Raw genomic sequence first — 11,092 nt, 5'->3', positions numbered from 1 at the left:
AAATATTCTTCAAGACTTGGTGGATTCAATCCAAAAAACTCTGATGCCATATTACCATAAAGGCATGTTCTTGCATTTTGTAAAAGAGCACTCACAACATAAAACTTGCCAACTGGGCTTAATCCCAAATGCAATGCTTTCTTAAAATCTACATACTTGAAATATTTAACAACTTCTCCAAATACCCATTCAACGCTTACTCTAACAGAGCTCATAGCTTTGTTAAATGCCTTTTTCTTGTCAGTTAATGGATTGTCTCGAAATGGTGTCTGGAGGTGTACCCTTAAAGGATAGGCAGGGTCTCCATATATACATAATGGAGACCCATCAGGAGCAAAACCATGTTCTTCAAGCTCATTCATAACTCCAGATTGTGCAAAAATAAAAGCATCGACCCTCTGAAAGAAAAAATAAGAAAAAAATTACGAGATTAAACTAGATATTATAATTTCAGTACAAGGTTACTACTGCTGAAGGATCATATGGTATTAACCTAGAAATTAAAAGTAAAATTCTTACCCCAAGGACCAGAAAGATTTGCTATGAGGGCATTTGGAAGACAAATGCTTTGCAATTTCAAACAGTGCACACGTTTATGTCCATTATATACATCGCGTTGCTGCTTTTCTGGCCTACACATAGGTCTTACAGTTCCGTTAATAAATCCAAAGCAATTTGTCAATGGAGCTCCTTTACTGTGGATGTGGTGTGCATATAATTGAAGATTTTCAGAGGAAAGGAGGGGTAAGTGATCTTAGTCGGATACTATTTCCTTCGTAGATGAAATTTATCATGAAGTGTACTATTCTGCACAACACCTAAACTCTATTTTGCAAACAAATACTTTGTACTTGTACTTCGAAATGTTTTGTACATTACCTGCATTTACCAATCACCAAAAACTTAACTACATGATTCACGACAGATTTGATATCTTTTGATTTAAACAACATAAAGTTCTGATAGCCTGCATCAAGCATCAGTTCAGCGACATCTTTCTCCTGCATCACTTCAGAAAGAGCTACATTATTATCAATATTGAGGAGCTAAAACAAAATAGATTTATGCATAGCATTGAGAAATACCTATACTAATACTTTTTGGTAATTGTGCAAGGCGAATAATATGGTATTCAGTGTTTCCACAAACAAAAACACCAGAACGGCCTCCAAATAGTCGATTTTGCTCACCTTCTGAAGAACGTCTCTATGAGCACCATACGGAACTTCATCTAAAGGTGGTTTGGTCTTATCGTAGCCAACGGTAATGTAACTATAAATCGATGGCGAGAGAACTGATGGTGGATCTCCTCCAAAGATTAGTGACATTGCAAACGCTCTTCCAGCCATATAGTACTCGTGGTTTTTTAGTTTATTGGCATTGTGTGTCAGAACGTATTTTCCCACATTTGCCGTCTCCTGAAAAATCCCCGAGCATTTGACAACATTATTCCAAAGTAACCTTAGGAATTCCCGTTTTGGCCCTGTGTCATCAACTGTATCCATGCTATCAGTAAACTTTATCTATGAACACAAGCATGAATAAATTACATGTATGGTATTAACTGCATGTCACACAGAACTTAAGACTGGCTTCCCCGTCCAACCGCGCAAATATCACGGTAAAGCAAATGAATTATTATTAATCAAAATGTTCGTTCAAGAAAATCGCAATAAAAATTCAAATTGTTTACATTATTTTCGGACTGCACTTGACATTAAGGTGTAAACTCTAACAAAAGAATAACATTTCAAATGAAACCTTTTTCAATACATACCTGGCCATATTAGCATTTTGCAGCTAGGATGCAAAATATATACCTGATACTAGCTCATTAATTTTTAATTCACGAAATTGGAAAGTCTGCTAAGCCAGGTTGCAGTGCACTGGAATGATCATTTTTTTATTAGAAATCGTTCAATACATATAACTGCTTGTAATTATCATGCAATATGTGACAAAGAAAATACTGTGGATTAGTCCCTTAAAGGAGTTTTAAGTTCGTGTTAGTTGTTTGTTAGGTCGATTGTAAGTTGTCATGTATTCATTTTGCCGTAATTGGGAAACTGTGGCGAATTCCCTGGCACTACATTGCATATGGATAGATGCTGATGTCTATGAATCTCGTTATAATTAAAATCAAGAGATGACCAATTTACCTCAAAATTCATTGTATCATCAACATTTTGTTGTGTCATTTCTCTAATGAAGCTCTTCCATATTTTTGATCGTCGAATAACTAAAACCACACTCCCAGTAAATGACAATGAATTAATATGGTTAGTCAATAATGCACCTACATCACAAACCGCATCAATGGTAAGAACATCATCTCAAACAAACGAATGAGAAATGTAATTTTAAGAGGGTTTTACAGTAAACTAAAAATTTACGATTTTCCCAAAATCTTGGCTGAATGGCATCCAGCTCTAAGATCCTTCGCCCGAACAAATCTGACTCAAGTAAGTTGGTAGTGGTAGCAGGTGGTACATGTGAGACTGGTTGGTCAGGTGTGGATGTGATCCCAATGGTTGGTCAGGTCTGTATGGCCCCAATGGTTGGTGCAGCATCATCAGGTTCTGAGGTGGAACACAGTCCAGCATCTGAATGAATTTCTTCCATCCACTTCTCAAGCTGATCCAATACATCCACACAATCTGCATATTCGTTTTCATCTTTCATTAAGATGGGCATTGTCACAACTTCTGACTTGGCTGACATCTTTTTGCTCTGTTGGCAACGAGTGGCTCCAGGTACATATGGCATGAATATTGCAAACACAGGAAAATGTTCAAATAAAAGCCTGGTCATAATTTCATTATATGTTGCATGTACCGCTCACCAGATAGCTTGAAATACCTCTCTAAAACGTTTAATAACTACCTTAATGATGTATTGGATGAAATATCTGAAGAAGTAATCCTTCTTGGGGACTGTAACATTAACTTTAGTAATAAAGCTGACAACAAGGAATTTAAAGATATTTTTTCATTGCACGGTTTCAGGCAGCTAGTCGACAAACCTACACATATCGCTAGAGAAACGTTCTCCATCATTGATATTATTGTCTCTAATCAGGAAAACATAAAAACAGTGCATGTAATATCAACCAGTTTCAGTGATCATAAAATGGTTGCCTGTGTGAGAAAATTAAATCACCGAAAATTGGTAGTGGTAGCAGGTGGTACATGTGAGACTGGTTGGTCAGGTGTGGATGTGATCCCAATGGTTGGTCAGGTCTGTATGGTCCCAATGGTTGGTGCGGCATCATCAGGTTCTGAGGTGGAACACAGTCCAGCATCTGAATGAATTTCTTCCATCCACTTCTCAAGCTGATCCAATACATCCACACAATTTGCATAATCGTTTTCATCTTTCATTAATATGGGCATTGTCATAACTTCTGACTTGGCTGACTTCTTTTTGCTCTGTTGGCAACCAGTGGCTCCAGGTACATATGGCATGAATATTGCAAACACAGGAAATTGTTCAAATAAAAGCCTGGCAATAAGCATTCTATATCTGCTTCTGATTGCTTCAGATACCAGTCGATTGATATTCACCAGCTGGTGGACAGTGCAATCTTTAAGACTTTGCTATGGACCAGAATCTGACAATCCTTCATCAGTAACTCAATTAAATACAATACTTGTTGTACAGACCATACTTGTTTAAGCGGGAAATCAACTGAAAGATTACGAAAAGTAGGATTCAATTATGAGCCTGAAAATAATATGCTGAGCTCGTACACTTATTTAAAGTGCGTATAAACCCAAAATGGGTTTTTGGTGATTCTGATAGAGCATAAAAAATTAGTTATTAAGTTCTGCATTAGTTTTTTGCTTAGATTCTTAATTTCAAAGATACAAGCGCTCAAACATGCAAATTGTGAAAAAAAGTAGCGCACGCCAGGGGGTTGGATCCTAGGAACGTGTTGTATTTCCATACTATAGAAATTATATTGCCATTCGATTAGACAAGGTAAAAAACGGCTATTTATACAAGGAAATACTGTAATGTCAAGCTCAAATTCATTTTCGAGTGTGCATAGCAATCCTTCTGCAAGCATGCCATGCGAAATAGAGCACAAACTGCTCGAAAGCGGGTCTGAAGTCGATCGCGAAATTGGTGGTAACTCGGATGATGATAATTCAGACATGGAGGCTTACTTTGACGAACCAATTGCCGACGACGTTTGGCTAGCAGAATACAATCAAAGACAAGAAGAAGACAATGAGCGAATGAGGGAGTTACAACTTCGGGCTAAATTGCAGAATACCCGTCCACCACTCATGCAAATAACATACCCATTATTTCACTGGATACGCGGATACGCAGTAATATTATATATACTATAATATTATATTTCACATCTATTATTTGTCATACCAGCGACAGCTAACGATTAAATGGAAACTAGCCTTAATGTTAGTAATATTTACCTGAGTTTATATTGCTTATTGTCGCTAACAACGCTGTACAATGCTTGTTGTCGTTTCTTATTGTTTGATTATTTTTAAACATCCGAACAACTTCGATTGCGTTTTCATGAGACCAGTCGAATTTCGGTCGTGCTCAATTCTGTCTGGTTCATCTGTTCACACAGGAATTGCACGAATCCTTGTGTTCGAAAGTATATATATGGACTTGAGCACGATCCGAAATTCGTATAAACTTCTGTGTAACCGTGGCTTATAATTAAATCGAGTACAAACTCCACAATCCGAAATTCTTTTAAACTCCCGTGTAACCGTGGCTTGTAATTAAATCGAGTATAAACTCGCTTATCGTTTTGTTTATGAACTATAATATTAAATAATATTCAAACGTTTTAATGCGCACATTTATTATTATATGAAAATCAATTATATGTCTACTAAAGTACATGCTACAATGAATAATATACATGTATGGCCTATATATAAATTTATCCCCGGTAATAAGTTGTATTAAAACTACTAGTATTATGCCAGTCCAATGTTCGATCCCTTAACAAAACCTATATCCCAATTATGTGGTCTATTTTGAAGTCAAACAATCAAACTGTCTGTTACATGAGTTCGGGCATCTAAAAATTTCCATATATATTTTTGGCATCTATGAGGAATGTCTCAAATAGGTCCTTTCCTTTATGTTCATAGCGCCAAAGGAACTCAGCTAAGTGGGATGAAAACAAACATTTTCTTACACCAAATTTGGGCAATTTAGCCTTAGCCTGGCGCCAGTGACCTTCAATCTTATTTGTGTGATCCCCATCTTCGTTTACAAACTCTTTCGAGTGATTTACACACTTGTGCACATATCCATGCTTCTCAAGGTTAACATATGCTTTCCAACAGTCTGAGATAATCGTTGTACCCTTGGCTATGTGGTTTTGGATTATTGGCAATAAGGTTTTCTCATCTCGCTTTTCAACTGCAACCATAAAACTTCTGCGTGACTCCTCCTCGATTCCTCCAAACACCCATTGTCCTTCAACTTTGTGTCCTCTGTGATACTTTCTCTTTCCAAACTTACTCTCGTCAATTTGCACAGTCTTCCCCGGTCCGCTGATTTTTTGTGCTCTTTCTAAAAGCGTTACTTCGCAAATCTCACAACAAAAACTGTCCCAATCGACTGCCGTATGTTCGCTCACGTTAACTTCATGTCGGATATCTTCCTGGTTTATCCCTCTACACCACCAGTATGTCAATTTCACAATCTCTTCAAGTGTAAGATTACTTTTCTCAAACCAACTGTCTTTTCGAATTGAGACCTCAACCTTGTGTCACTTTCCGTTCATTTGCTTCCTACATTCCGTCTGATCGGTCATTCGCATTGACTAATTTCATCATTTCACCACAATGTCCGCATTTCCTCTTTCTCGCAATTATCTTTTCGTCCATAAGCCACCCAATCAGTCTGTTTTTGTTACACAATATTTCTTCTTTGAGCCGATCATATGTCCACTTAATGTCAGTTTTGCTTTGCCGATATTTCTCGTAGCTTTTACCCTCACTAAGGTATTGTGTACCGGCATCCTGTGTAGATACCGTAGTCCACTCAGTTTGCGACTGCGAACTCGTTTTACTAATTTCCTTCTTCCTGACACAAACTTGAATCCCTTTCTCCATCTGGTACAGACCTTGCTTTAGAAGTTTGTATTGTGCAAATATACTAGGAGTTACTATCGCAAGTGAAATGCTGCCTGGGAGAAAGATTTGGTGCGCATACCTGCTCAACAGTTGTATTTGCGCGTTACGAGATAGGATTTAAGCTTAAATCATTCTGCCAAAAAACGTATGCTAGTCAATAGTATTTAATTTTAATTTGTTTTTTAATATAAAATCAAATTGCGATTGCTATAATATAAACAGAAGGGCCAAATCGAAGATAGAAACGGTATTGAACTGATGGCTATGGCACATAATTATAGTCATAAAGTGGATTCATCCATTCTTTAAAAAAATATAATTAAGATAATATTCACAGTTACGCGTTTTTCTATTTGAATATCATTTAACAAAGAAGTATTAGACAACAGAGAAGAACAGAGAAGACAATCACATAACATCACTTCACATTACATCACATTAGTTTAACATAATTGATTATCACATACATGACATAAAAAAAGAAGAATTCTATGTACATGGTGACACTGTATGTATGCATTTTGTCAAAAAAATTCATCTCAGGTTACGTTTATGTTATCACATTTTGTATACTACTGAGATGATACCATAGTTCATTTGGATTAATTGATAAGTTGTTCGTTATTCCTTTTTCAGAAAGCTACAATTATCGCATTCCACGTACGAAAATATCTTAAATCATAACATATTTAAATGTATGAGAATTAACTTTTTTCTTCGTGGAATGTTTTGGAAGTAGAACACTGTCAATATCACATCAATACATGACGTTTTTTGAAACTGCCAGATCCATGAGATTGAATGTTAATTTGGTTCATGTGTCCAGTCGTAGCACACGATCGACAAGTAACAATAAACCATATACGTTTCTTCACTATAACTGTATTTTTCTTGAGCAAAATAATGTCTCATCACTTGCCTCGATAAATCATTTTCAAAAAATGAGTGCACATAACAGTATTGCAGGTTCATTGTGTTTTCATTATTGATTGCAATGCAATTGTTTGAAGCCATTAAATTCCAATGACTTTGGCAAAAATCAGAGTCCAGTGGCAGTAATGTCATCAGTTTTTGATCAGTTAATTCCTTTGTATATTTATCCAGAAAGAGAGAATCTACAAAACAAAAGAGCGTAACTTTAGGAATACAATACAATTAGTCTAAAATATGTCGTAAAAGGGGGGTGAGTACAAAAACAGAATAAAAAACTTACCAAATTAACGTGCTGATGATAATATTTTCACACATACAGTGACAATAAATATAATAAGATAGAGAAACATACAATAAACATTAATGAATAAAGATAAAAAATTATACAGAATAAAGGTTATGGGATCTACATCACAATCCCATGTCTAATTTCAAACCTATAATATGGTTTTGTCAATTTAAAATGCACTGCCATTGGTAGTCTGTGCTAAACGATCTAGGCGGTTTTCTTCCTCTAGCCTGTATTGTAAATTAGCCGATGATTTCAAGCTTGTTAATCGCTCATATGTCATGGGTTCAATGACGCAAGATGAAAGAGACTTCACTCTGCTTATGGCCACGTATGAAACTCCAGCAGTTCTTTCTGTTTTGCCAATATCTATCCAAGCCTTTGGAAGAGTTAATCCTTGGCTCTTGTGTATTGTTAGAGCCCAGGCGAGTCTTAGAGGCAGCTGTTGCCGTTCATGAAAACTGTTTCTGACTGTGATGAGACTGTGATGGACAAATTGGAATGCAAGATGGTTTGTCACATTAAAAAAGGACCTCTATAGTTCTCAAACTCAATAATGACTGCAATAGGCAAGTCAGGTGGTTGATGGTTGTTCTGATAGACAATATCAACAACTGTTCCAGTAGCTCCATTACAGAGGCCAACATTGACCACAAATTCATGGTTAACATAACCCTAGCACCTTTTGCTAGAAATACAACAGGTTCTAACCCAGACATATCATCTGAGGACATCTTTTTGGCAAATGCAGAGGAATGGCGAGCATTAATATGAGCAATTGGATGCTCAAGTTTTGTTAGTTGTTCATTATTGTAATTTGCAACTTGTTCATTACTATAGAAGAGTCATGTAGCATCTTCAAAGTCACATAAATTAGTGACATTGATGGTTGACGTGTCAGAAGTAATTTCCAGTCATGACTGTTGGTCCCTTTGCGAAGTCGTAACAATAAATCTCTGAACTGTATTTGTTCAGATGTCATACCTTGCACACGTTGATTTACAGTGAGCTTAACAACTTTGTCAAACATATGATATGCTTGGAAACCTTGTTCACCAACAGCGTTTGATGGTTTAGCATGGTAAAGAGGCTTATCTGCCACTGGTGGCAATTGACCTGGATCTCCAGTTAAAATCAAAGATTTCCCACCAAATACTTTGTCATTATGACCAGTTGCTTGTTTGCAACGCTTATCTAACCAACCAAAAGTAACTTGGCCAAGCATGGAGTATTCATCAATAATGATGTATTCAATGTTATTAACACTCTCTTGTAACCTACACAAGCTTTGTCCTCTTAGGTCTTTGTTACCTCGAGACCCTACAGGTAACTTTAACAGAGAGTGCACAGTTACACCTTTAACGTTATAGGCTGCTTTACCTGTGGTAGCAGTAATAGCACATTTAGTTTGCAAAGATTTTATAGCATTAATAAGATAACTTTTACCCGTCCCGGCAACACCATTTATAATGAGACATAATGGCTCTTTGTCAGAAGATGTATCATCAAAATGAAATTTAACAATGTCAAAAGCAAGTTTTTGCATTTCACTAAAGCTGTTTAAGTCAACAACATCATATTGCTCATTAATAATATATTCTTCTTTGTTTGTTTTTATCCATGTTGGCATTTCATGGATTTGCTGTTCTGTATAATTGCCTCTATCAAGGTGCCAGTCATATGTTGACGCTGGTGTTTGTTCAGAGGTGTCAAAAGGAGTGTGAAGGTCTGACAATATCATCCACTCTTCTCGAGTTACCTCCTGTTCTTCAGAAGGTTCATCTTCTGATTCTTGACTTTGGATGACAGCTTGTAATTTGTCAAACCAGTCTGGGACATTGGATTGTCCACAAGGAGTCTGCAAGAATTCTTGCCAAGAATTGATTAGAACGTCGTCAGTTGGTTCTTGGTCACCCCATGCATTGTTTTGGGTTGTTCTCCAGGGTTTATATCTTAAAAGTTGATACTTACAATATAGTCCAAAATTTGAACCTTTGGGATTAGGAGAATAAGTTGGGAATATTCTTGGTATAACATTCTCTGGCAATTTTGTCAGTTCATTGTGAACAACTTTATATGTTGTGGCAAATTGAACAAAATTCATATTCATGATATTTTGTGAGCTGTCATATTGCTCGCGATTAGCGTACACATCAAGAAGTGAGTAATCAGTGCATGACTCACCTTCTTCAAGGTGAGTTTGACGTACTTTACGTGAACCATTTAAACTAATTGGTATCACATTAAATGATGAGCTATGAAGCTTTAAAGACAACAAATGATGCATTGTCTCCTGCGCAGCATAATCTCGTTCACCAAGGGATCTCATAACTACCTTCTTAATAGCTCTGCGAGGGTCAGTATTGCTGTCAACATTTTGCATAATAGAGTTAAATGCTGTTTTAATAAAGGTGACCTTGGTTCACCTTTGCTGCATATTTTGTGAGATATTCAACACAGCATAGTGATCATAACAACTTGAATATCACAGTTTGCTCTCCACCCTGGAGTTGAGTTGTGATGGTTATTTAACCTTGAGTCATTTCGTTTAGTCACAATTTTAGCTCTATAATGTTCATTATCACCTGAGTGTGGATTTTTCAAATTCTAACTTTGTCTGCACAATTGTCAAATGGAAATGAAATCTACATTTCAATTCAGTCTCATTTGACTTTTTTCTTAGACAATAGCTAGTACTACAACGAGTGTGTCGTTGAACCATATTTAACAGATCTACATAATCTGATTGTTTTTCATGTTCAGGAATTTCATTATGGGGTTTCTGACATGGATGAGTTTCAGGTCGTACCCACATATCTTCATCTGGTGGGTTTGGATTGACAGTTGATAATAGCCAATCGACATACCGACATACTGTTTCAGCTGCTTTCTGACCAGCATCAATATCATTGTCTAGTTCAGTTATATCAGAACAAATGTTCTCATCTTTAAATTTTTGTGCTAAGTAACCTTTCAAAGCAGTCTCAGTAAGTTTACACAAACCTGGGTCATTATTTAGTTTAGCAGTACCATGACAATGGATACTGCCTCTACCTTGGTACTCATATCTAAACCAGTGCCATTTTGCACCAAGTGTTTCATAAAGCCAGTGTTTAACAAAGCTTTCTAATCTTTGAGTGAAAAACCAATCCACAAGATGAGGATTGTTAATTACATTTTGTCGTCTGACCTCATTGGTATTATTACCAGTTCCACAACCATTATCAGCATTAAATAGAGTGTGTAACTCAGGCCAATGCATATCCGCAGAGGAAAACGTGAAAAATAATGTTGGTGCTCCAACACTAGTTATGATAGCTTTGAGTTCTTCTCTTACTTTGTTCCAGTAAGCATTAGTACCAGCAATATTCCCAACATATCTAGACACTTTAGACATAAACAGATTAGCATTGTTACTGGCAGCCATTTCCCTTAATTCATCAATAGTGAGATGTGCCTCAACTGGGTTTTGCTTCAGGAATATCCCACTTTGTTGTAAGATTCGTTTTCTTTGAATCATATTAAAAGCCCAGTAACAGAATCTGGGATGGTTAGCAAAACGGTAGACCCATTTGCCATCTATAACTTCAGCAAATTTCAAAAGGTGTTTTATTCGCTCCTGAAGAGGGACATCCCGTAGAAGTCCTTGATTAGTTGGATCACCTTTTCCATCAGGAAATAATGTTGGGAAAGCCATTGTGGCAAGATGCGATACCTGATATTCATTTAATGGTTC

This window comes from Dendronephthya gigantea, unplaced genomic scaffold, assembly GCF_004324835.1.
Source record: "Dendronephthya gigantea isolate DGI-Jeju-01 unplaced genomic scaffold, DenGig_1.0 000138F, whole genome shotgun sequence".
Classification (NCBI taxonomy): domain Eukaryota; kingdom Metazoa; phylum Cnidaria; class Anthozoa; order Malacalcyonacea; family Nephtheidae; genus Dendronephthya; species Dendronephthya gigantea.
The sequence above is the reverse complement of the archived record's forward strand: the minus strand, read 5'-3'. Positions refer to the sequence as shown.